The sequence below is a fragment of the Saccostrea echinata genome, unplaced genomic scaffold, assembly GCF_033153115.1.
Source record: "Saccostrea echinata isolate AGI-Se365-2 ecotype Australia unplaced genomic scaffold, CSIRO_AGI_Sech_v1 ptg000036l, whole genome shotgun sequence".
NCBI classification, from domain to species: Eukaryota; Metazoa; Mollusca; class Bivalvia; order Ostreida; family Ostreidae; genus Saccostrea; species Saccostrea echinata.
Window position 1 is genome coordinate 8527144 of NW_026889785.1, and position 10675 is coordinate 8537818.

At 39.0% G+C, this 10675-nt stretch overlaps 1 pseudogene; it reads right to left on the reverse strand.

Annotated features, from left to right (window-relative positions):
* Positions 1-8445: 8445 nt before the first annotated feature.
* On the reverse strand, positions 8446-9405 carry LOC133199977 (uncharacterized; annotated as a pseudogene).
* Positions 9406-10675: the final 1270 nt, after the last annotated feature.

The window sequence follows — 10675 nt, forward strand, 5'->3', positions numbered from 1 at the left end:
ACAGAAGCCCAGCATCATGACTAGTTATCAAACTATGGGTCCTCCCCCACCAAAGATGGCTACCTTTGACGGAAAATCAGAATGGAATCCATACATTGTACAATTCAACATGATAGCAACCAGATACAACTGGAACAATGAACAACGACTTGAACGCCTCGTTGAATCCTTACGTGATAAAGCATTAAAGTATTACTGCACTTGTTCAGCCCAAGTACAGAGCAGTTTCTCATCTCTTTGTGCAAAGATGAAATCAAGATTTGGCCAACGAGATCTTCCTCACACAATTAAGAGAAATCTCCAGGACATCAAGCAAGGTGACCAGTCAGTTGATGAATTTGCGGAAAAAATCCAGGAGATGGTGAGTGAAGGTTACCCACAGGCCCCCGACTGTGTAAAAGAAACAATAGCCACTGACACTTTCCTTAAGGGCCTCGAAAATAAAAGAGCGGCACTTACAACCATGGACAAAGATCCTCCTGACCTTGAGACTGCTCTACAATTGGTTAAAGCTGCACTCAATAATCAGAGATTAATTTTAGGTGCGAAGAAGCCGGAGGTGAGGAAAGTTCATTTTGAAGAGGATGATATAGATAGTGACATGGGTTTGTTGAATGAATTTGAAGTTAAACCAATACGACCACAAAGCAAAGTAGACAAACTTTCAGAAGAAATAGCGCAACTCAAAAGTGGGCTGGAGGCGACCAATGCTAAAGTGGATAAAATCATCACCCTAATGAATAAACAACTTGCCACAAGGTCACAATCTCCACCACGGAAAACAGACAGTATTTACAACTCTTCTGCACCCAAGACAACACAGTGTTACAATTGTGGACAACCAGGTCACTTTGCTAGAGAATGCCAAAGGCCACACAGGTCCCGCTCCCCCTCACCTAGATCACCGAGGAGAGAAACCAGGGCTAGTCCAAGCAGGTACGACATTCGGGTGTATGACAACAGCCAAACTCATCCATATAACTTGATGCTAGCCATCTCTATTAACGGAAAACCTGTTCAAGCTATTGTTGATACTGCAGCCCAGATAAATGTTATCAGCCGAGCTTTTGCCGACACCTTCACCCCACCCTTAGTTCGTGGAGAACAAGTAACCATGAAGGGTGCAGGAAATTATGATTTCATTGAGGCCAATTACTGTAATCTGATCCTGTCATCTTAGGTTTGGATTTTCTTAAGGCACAAAAGGCTACCATTGACCTTAATGAAATACAGGTAGTCCTTGGTGGCAAAAGGATGAATGCAACCCTACTAGATGCAAACGGCATACACGTTCAAATAGCTAGAGTGAAATTAAGCTAAAAGGTGCGAGTTGAACCATTTTCTTCAGTGCAGGTTCTTGGCCACTCGAACCAACATATAGCTGGTATCTTGGCTTTCAAACCGTATCATAATGTTAAAGGATTACTTTCACCACATGCTATAATTGATAACAGTGACAAAGTGCAAGTTCTTCTGCGCAACTTGTCAACAAGGCAAATCAAACTTCAGAAAAATGTTGTGATAGGGACTGTGTCTGAAGTGGACCAAGTTGCACATGGTGGAAAGCTGCAAGTCCACAACCAGACAGATGAAAGTTTTCCTGTTGAATTACCAGACTACTTAATAGATCTAGCAGACAGATCAACAAGAGGTCTAACCTCAGAGCAAAGTTTAAGTGTTAAACATCTTCTTCTGGAGTTCCAAGACATAATTTCTAAAGGGGACTTTGACTTGGGACTGTTCAAAGGAATCCAACACAAAATAAACACTGGCAATGCCCACCCGGTGAAATCCAAGTTGAGACGCACACCACTAGGTTTCCAAACAGAGGAAGAGGAGCACCTGAAAAGTATGCTAGACAAGGGTATCATTGTTCCGTCAGTATCTGAGTGGTCATCAGCACGAGTTCTGGTTCGAAAAAAAGATGGGACTGTTAGGTATTGCATTGATTTTAGGGGAGTTAATAAAGTCACCAGAAAAGATGCTTTCCCACTCCCAAACATGGAGGAATGCCTTAACACGCTGGGAAAAAACGCCTTTATGAGCACACTTGACATGGCACAGGGATATTATCAGATAGAGGTAGACCCTAATGATAGGCACAAGTTGGCATTCATCACTAGGTATGGCCTATTTGAATTTGTAAGAATGCCATTTGGAACTTGCAATAGCCCTGCAACCTTTCAAAGGGTGATCCAGTTAGTTTTACAAGGTCTCAACTGGAAGGAGTGCCTTGCTTACCTAGATGATGTGATAGTCTTAGTTCAGAATTTTGAGGAGCACCTAAGTAATCTAAGAGCAGTATTCCAAAGATTTAGGAGCCATAATCTTAAACTTAAACCCAAAAAATGTCATCTCTTTCGGAAGGAGCTTCAGTTCCTTGGTCGCCTGGTTACCGATAAAGGAGTCAGCGTCACTTCTGAGAGTGTTAAATGCATGGCAGAATGGCCAACACCCAAATGCAAGAAAGACCTGGAAGCATTCCTCGGGTATGTTAACTATCATAGAGAGCACATTAAGAGTTTTGCTGAGATAGCAGCACCTCTGTACACCCTTACAGGACCAAAGACAAAATTTGTATGGAATGAAGACAAAGAAACAGCATTTGTTGCACTTAAAGAGGCAATGACAAGTCCTGCAGTTCTGGGATATCCTTCAGATGATGGCATGTTCATATTGGACACAGATGCGTCTGACATGGCTATCGGAGCAGAACTGTCGCAAATTCAGGGTGGTAAGGAGGTCCTCATCAGCTTTAACAGCAAGAGCTTGACATCTACTCAACGGAAGTACTGTGTCACTAGGAGGGAGTTACTAGCCGTTTTAGCATTTACTCGTCACTACCGATACTATCTACTTGGCAGACCTTTTATTTTGCGGACAGATCACAACAGTCTCGCATGGTTAATTGGTTTCAAAAATATTGAGGGACAACTAGCTCGCTGGTTGGAAGAGTTACCGCAATATGATGTAACTATCCAGCACCGAAGTGGAAAGAAACACCAGAATGCTGATGGCCTCTCCAGAATGCCACCAAGTGATTTGTCCTGTGATTGTTACAATGCTGGTTGTGATGTTAGTAGACTACCTTGTGGGGGCTGCAGTTATTGTCGACGGATGCATGCTCAATGGGAACGCTTCCACGGGGATGTGGATGATGTAGTACCCCTAGCAGTAAGGACGCTTCAAGAAACCGATAAACCAAAGGAAAAATCTAACACCATAGACAAGGACATGTGTAAATGGGCTATTGCCTTAACTGATGAAGGAATCAGAGATGCACAAATGCACGATGTAAACACAAGTACCTTGATTAAATGGAAGACTGAAAACTATGTTCCAACTGAACTTGACCTGTCCCTTTCCAGTAAAGCTATAAAATACTTTTGGAGCTGCTCATCACAATTACAATGGTATCCTCTTCTATGAGTGGCTAGAGGGCTCTGTGTCCAGACTGTTGCTTGTGGTCCCAAAGTCATTACAAAAATGTGTTCTGGAAGGATCTCATGACAACATATTAGCAGGCCATATGGGACAGCAGAAAACCCTACAGAAGGTCAAATCAAAGTATATCTGGTTCGGAATGAGTTCAGACTGTGAATCTTATGTCAGAATGTGTCCCGTATGTAATGTCAACAAGAAATCCAACATACATGCTAAAGCAGGTCTTGGCCAATACCATGCTGGAGCACCCTTAGAAAGAGTTCATATTGACTTAAAGGGTCCATTTGTGGAGTCCAACAAAGGGAACAAGTACATTTTAATGATAGTCGATCAGTTCACAAAGTGGTTAGAGTGTTACGCATTGCGTGATCAAGAAGCGGAGACAGTGGCAACATCATTTGTGGAAGGTTTTGTATCTCGATTGGGGTGCCGTCTCCAGCTCCACTCGGACCAGGGTAGGAATTTCGAGAGCCGCTTATTTCAGGAAATGTGCAAACTATTCCAGATAACAAAAACGAGAACCATCCCTTACAGGCCCTGCTCAAATGGACAGGTCGAAAGATACAATCGTCTTGTTCTCCAAGCCATCCGATGCTATATGGAAAACATTTCACAGCAGAAAGATTGGGACCTGCACCTCCAGCAAATAGCAGGGGCAATCCGTGCCACAGTCAATCGACAAACAGGATTCACACCAAACAGAATGATGCTGGGGAGAGAAGTCTCTCAGCCTTTAGATGTAATGTTAGGAAGGAAGACGCCAGTGCAAAAACCAGCAGGATATGTGGAAAATTTGGAGGAGGCCCTCTGCGTGTGTCATCAAGCTGCAAGAGATAACTTGGGGGAAGCACAACTCCGACAGAAGAGGACATATGACATAAAATCAAACACAAGAAGCTATGAGGTGGGTGATGTGGTATATATGGTCGACACCTCTTCCAAAATAGGCCAATCAAAAAAGTTGAGGAAGCCATGGATAGGCCCTTTTGTCATTATTTATAAGATTAATCATGTGCTTTACAGAATCCAAGGAAGAAAAGAAAACAAAGTGGTCCACCATGACCGATTAAAACTTTGTCAGGATAGAGATCTACCATTATGGCTTAAAAGACTACGACATTCAGTTCTTCACCCAGAACCCAATGACAAGGAATCCAAACTGCAAAACCAAGTACAGGAGGACTTACCGAAGTCCAATTCTTGTGAAGATGATGCTGCAGGCCGCACAAATGAAGGATATGAGAACGAACTATCAGATGATCTGGAAATCTGCATTTCTGAGGAGAAGAGACAAGCCCGAAAGCGATGAGCACCAAAATGGATGCAGGATTTTTGCCTTTTGGATAATTAAATATTATGTCATTGTCAATTTAAAATAGATCTATATGTATTTGATTATCTTTTCTTTCTTCCCCCCTCCCCCTCCTTAAGATGATTAATATGTTTTCATATAATGAGATTTTTTCCCCCAGAATGTGTTGCAAGATGGACTTATATCCTTTTGATGTTTTATTTCTACATAGTCAATGTTGCTTGATTTTTCTGGCCCAGCTGACTATTTCTTAAATAATACATTATACATCTTTAAAAATTATGAGGGGGGGGGGGGTGGTACGAAACAACTTGGAACGACATGATAAGAAATGAGTTTGCTACGGTGGCAGAGGATAGTTTTTTTTAATGCCAAACATGTGCTGAGGGGGTACACATATACATGCCATCCATAAAAAACATGTACATGGGGACAGTTTTCCAGGGGCTAATTAATTACACTTCATATGCCCATGGCTCACAAATTATGTCAACAAATTACATGTAATCTGCGTATTAGAGTGCACATGTACCAAAAATGCACCTGGGGACTCCCCAAATTTTGGCTTGTTTTTCCAAGATTTGGGCCTCATTCACACCCATACAACCCACCCCCAGGCCCGAGCGAGCAGGATAAAACACCCAGTAGTCTGTAAATCAATGCAAGCCCTAATAAAATTTCACCAATTGATATGGGGTCATTCACCTTCCCTCTGAGATACACACCTTCTTCTAAGGCCTACTGCTTTTCAGCTGAATTTCCTCTGCAACTGACCACGTGTCTTAGTTTCGCATTTACAACTCTGTATATGATAAGCGTCATAGTGACACCTGCATGTTGCACATCATTTTTTTCAGCAAGCACTCTGCTACACTGCAAATGTGTCCCATAATTATTCTAATCATTTTTCTACATAAAATATCACATCAAACAGGGGATATCTCAATTTTTTAAGAAATTTGACCGGGTCTTTAGTACGAAACTATCCCCTGCCACCTTTAACTTTCAAAGTTTGCTTTTCAATTAAAATAACTTTCCATATTTAGAAAGTGCAATCAATTCTGAGTAAAAATATACTAAATATGTCTTATTTCAATGAAAAATAAAAAAGTTAGAGGCAAATAAGTGACCCCACCAATTGTCGGTCAACCACCTTAACCCCATATTCTTTGTGTTACTTCAAAAATGACCAACTCCTACAATCCAAAAGAAACTATTTCTTATCAAAACAGTGTTTAATGGTAATTTTGATCAATTTCAAATGCAGCTACATATAAAAAACTCAATAAGAATTGCATGCCTTGATGAAATGTACTCACATGTAACACACTCTCCTATTTTTGATGTTTTGAGAAATCCCATTTTACCTCTTAATTGCTTGAATTTATACATCTACAGCTTGTTTGCAAAAAGAAAACCTAATCTATTTTTCAGGATATTTATTGTAATATACAAAAACCCCTCTTGCATCAAAGGTTCAAGAAGAAGTGTCCTGGAAATTGCAGTTATCTACCCTACCCCTCCAACCATTACCTGATTCTATTGAAAATATACTGTGGAAATCTGATTTTCCTGACTGTCCTTTTTCTGAGTATATTTCATTCAATTTCAACATAGCTGAATGATCGAATACATGCATTTGATTCCCCTGAATATTTAAAGTGATCATCCTGTCCTTACTTGGCATTTGTGAGTAAATTTCAGGTGCTTAGTAGAATCCAAAAATTACATGAAAATGTACATATTTTTGATATTTTGTTCATTAAATATGCAAAAAGACCATCTGTTTTGTTCTAATTTAAAGAAAAATATATAATCTATATGAAAATAATGAAAAGTTTAAGTTCTATCACATTATAGAAGACAAATGAGGGGGAAAATGAAGGGGAGGGGGTATTTTTTTTTATGTAATCATCAATAGTAAAATGGGTCTAATTTGAAAAAAAATTAAAGCACAGCAATTCTTTCAATAAATGTGGTTGTGTGAACTGATATTTTTGCATACTGACTCATTCTTTTTTCTAAATAATGATATTTAGTGAAATACATGTAAAAGAGAGTAAATTTATGTAATTTCAGTGATATCGCAATAATTAAGTCCCTTTAATTTTAATTAATACTAAGTAATTGCATCAAAATTTGATAAAATATATGTGACAGTGCCCAAACTATTATTTTCAAGCAAATAAATTTTTTCAGAAAAAAAATTGCCTTACTCTGTTAAGATTTGTTATGCTGATGCTTCAAACTCTTTGAAAATGTGTACTGGGAAAGGTTTACCCCCCTTGTGTTTAGGTCTCTCTACCTAAATGAATAAGAGTCAAATGAAAGAAATATGGTGAGTTTTGAAAATGGCATACATCAATAAACTTTTTTAGAGAAGAATTAGACTAAATTACATATTTCTGAAAATTGTTGTTTTCTTGAAGGTGGCAGAGGATAGTTTTTTTTAATGCCAAACATGTGCTGAGGGGGTACACATATACATGCGATCCATAAAAACATGTACATGGGGACAGTTTTCCAGGGGCTAATTAATTACACTTCATATGCCCATGGCTCACAAATTATGTCAACAAATTACATGTAATCTGCGTATTAGAGTGCACATGTACCAAAAATGCACCTGGGGACTCCCCAAATTTTGGCTTGTTTTTCCAAGATTTGGGCCTCATTCACACCCATACAACCCACCCCCAGGCTCGAGCGAGCAGGATAAAACACCCAGTAGTCTGTAAATCAATGCAAGCCCTAATAAAATTTCACCAATTGATATGGGGTCATTCACCTTCCCTCTGAGATACACACCTTCTTCTAAGGCCTACTGCTTTTCAGCTGAATTTCCTCTGCAACTGACCACGTGTCTTAGTTTCGCATTTACAACTCTGTATATGATAAGCGTCATAGTGACACCTGCATGTTGCACATCATTTTTTTTCAGCAAGCACTCTGCTACACTGCAAATGTGTCCCATAATTATTCTAATCATTTTTCTACATAAAATATCACATCAAACAGGGGATATCTCAATTTTTTAAGAAATTTGACCGGGTCTTTAGTACGAAACTATCCCCTGCCACCTACCTATGACTGGCTTTCCTTATCCCTCGTGGTTTGCGAGCCCCTGTATTGGCCTGAAGCTGAGCTCAGAGACTTATAGGTCACTACACTAACATCGGCTAAATCCCCGTCCCACATGGAGTCTATAGTGTTCACAATGACCTTTGAGCGAGGAAATGACCGACGAATAGGTTTTAACAAACTGTAGGGATCTTCATTGTTTAAAAACTGCCTGATTTTCATTCTTCCAATCTTATGTTTCCCATCTTGTTTTACAGCTTGATAGAGTTTCTCGGGACCTGCGAATGCTCCCGGATTTCCAGGAGTATAGTAGAGCTTTCTTAAATAGTCTGTGTACTTTGCCATCCCAGACCTTACTGGTTAATCCTGTTATATATTATATACCAATTTAAAGATAAAAAAGGTTCATCTATATATATATATATATATATATATATATATATATATATATATATATATATATATATATATATATTTATTATCAATGTCATGAGGTTAATACTGTACATTATACATAATCAATACAGGTGCATGTACATGAGTCAATCATTTCAATGAAAATAATGAAACCAATGGTACTACTATTCCATGTCATTTTTGGGTTCCCTTCAATCTGATGAGTCACTGACGTTGCATTCCTTAAACATATTGTCTTTTTCAGGCTCATATCCAAAGGAAATGTACTCTGGACAATTTAACATTCCCAGCTGATTTTGATGGGACTCGCTGAACGCACATAGTTCTATTTAATTTAACTCGGGGACATATTCCCTCACTTTTTGAACGACCTGCAGTAATCTGGCAAGTTTGTGATTGTCCAGAGTCACGCCTTTCTTTGTTGGTATCGGTTCCAAGACATCTTCTGGTTTCCAAAAGTGTCTTATGTCCACTGTGGCATATCCCGGATTAATGGAGACGTAAACCCCCCCTCCAATGTGCCATTTCATTTCTCCACTCGCTCCATTGCTTAGCAGATGGTTTTCAATCTCTGGCAAAAGAGATTCAAATTTCAACCATCTTTGTAACGGAAATGTGACCTCTTTTTTTGTTGCAAAATAGCGACCGTTTGACTCTGTAAAATGACGGATGTGAACATTGATCTCTCCTTTGAACATCACTGCTGTAAGGAACAGTTCGGTGAACTCATCCAGACAAATTCTACATCGCTCTTCTTGTGATTTTTGTCCTTCTACAGGATTCTTCAGTTTCGTTTCAGAATTTCTTTTTTCTGCTGTGTTCACAATCAATGAACTGGCCATGGCTAACTTCTTTTCATACTCAGATACCGTGTGATCACTGACTATGAGCAACTTGGATAAGTCTGTTTGATTGACTTTCATGAGTGCCATCCTAAGACCCCTGAAAGCATTTGGCCCTCCACGCAGAATGATACTTATCAGTTTTCTGTTTCGTTCGTAACTGTTTTTTTTTTCAACTTCAATTTGCTGTCTCATCTCATCGGTTAAGATGTTGGAGGCAAAGAGATGTCCGACAACGGAAGAGGTCATAATTTTCTTCACCAGTGTCATGTAGTTCGCTTTGATAATATCTTGATGTTTTTGCTCCATCTCTGTTAGAGGGACAAATATTCTTCTTCTAAGTTCAATTCAGATTTAATGAAAAATGTTTAAATCACCATGTTTATATACCAGTATTATGACGTGAATTAGTTGACTGCAGACTTTTATTTCACAACCAGCATGTTTTGTTCTTTTGAAAGTGACTGCAGACGCATTGGACTGTACACGTGTTTGACTGTAAACATATCGCTGACTGTAGAATAACTGACTGTTGATTTAGGATTCACCTTGTTTTGAGAGGTGATGAGTTTTCCGCATTTTGGAGATGAGTACATTCAGCAGGATTACTTAAAAACTCCAAATGTCTCGAAAGGACAGGATTGATTATTTTTGCTGCATGATTTATTCTTCTCTTAAAACGACATCTGTCCAGAGCTATTCTCATCCAGTCCCCCTTTCGATCCTCATTAGGAATTTGAATTATCGTTACATCGTCTGAAAATCTCACTGTCTTGCCCATATTATTTTAAAAGCAGATCTCTCTTCTCCGAACAATGTACTCTCTGGATCCACAAGAATCAGGTAAACTATATCCTTCTTTTAACACTCTCTGGTTAAAGTCCTTTTTACAGTCAATCTTAGAATCAAACCATCGACTCTCTAGCAAAATGTCTTCTTTACCGTCTCTATACACAATTACAACCATCCATTTGTAATGACAAGCCATAATGGTTTATTAAATGAGATATGCGATGTCTTATATAGCAATTTCTTGGAAATACTTTCACGTGATAATATTAAATATTCAGCATTTACTTCATATGTTTTTGGGATTTCAGAATAGATTTGTCCATATGATCTGCAGACCGTTTTAGGTACTGCCACTGCATCTGACTCAAATGTGATTCCTTCTTTTCCCGGAATTCCGTTATGATAACGTCTTATGTCGACCTGTATAGTATCGTTGACACATATACGCACGTAGATCTCGTTGGTAAGAGGATACTGATCCACATGTGGACAAGCTGTAAGAATATCGTTTGTGAGTGTTGGTTTTAAAACACTCTCCACAGGATGATTGTTTTGTTTTTCATGCAAGACACTTACAACAATGCACAGGGAGGTTATAAGTGTAATTGCAAGGAAAGCAGGTATCATGATCCACATTTTCTTCTTTAACTTCTCTTTTAGCGGCCCTTTACACTCGTTGCCACAATCACTTGTCAGCAGTTCCCCAATCAACATCTGTTCAGCCATCTCCGTACAAATGAAATATGAGTATGATATAAATTGTTTGCCTGTTTAAATATTATTATTG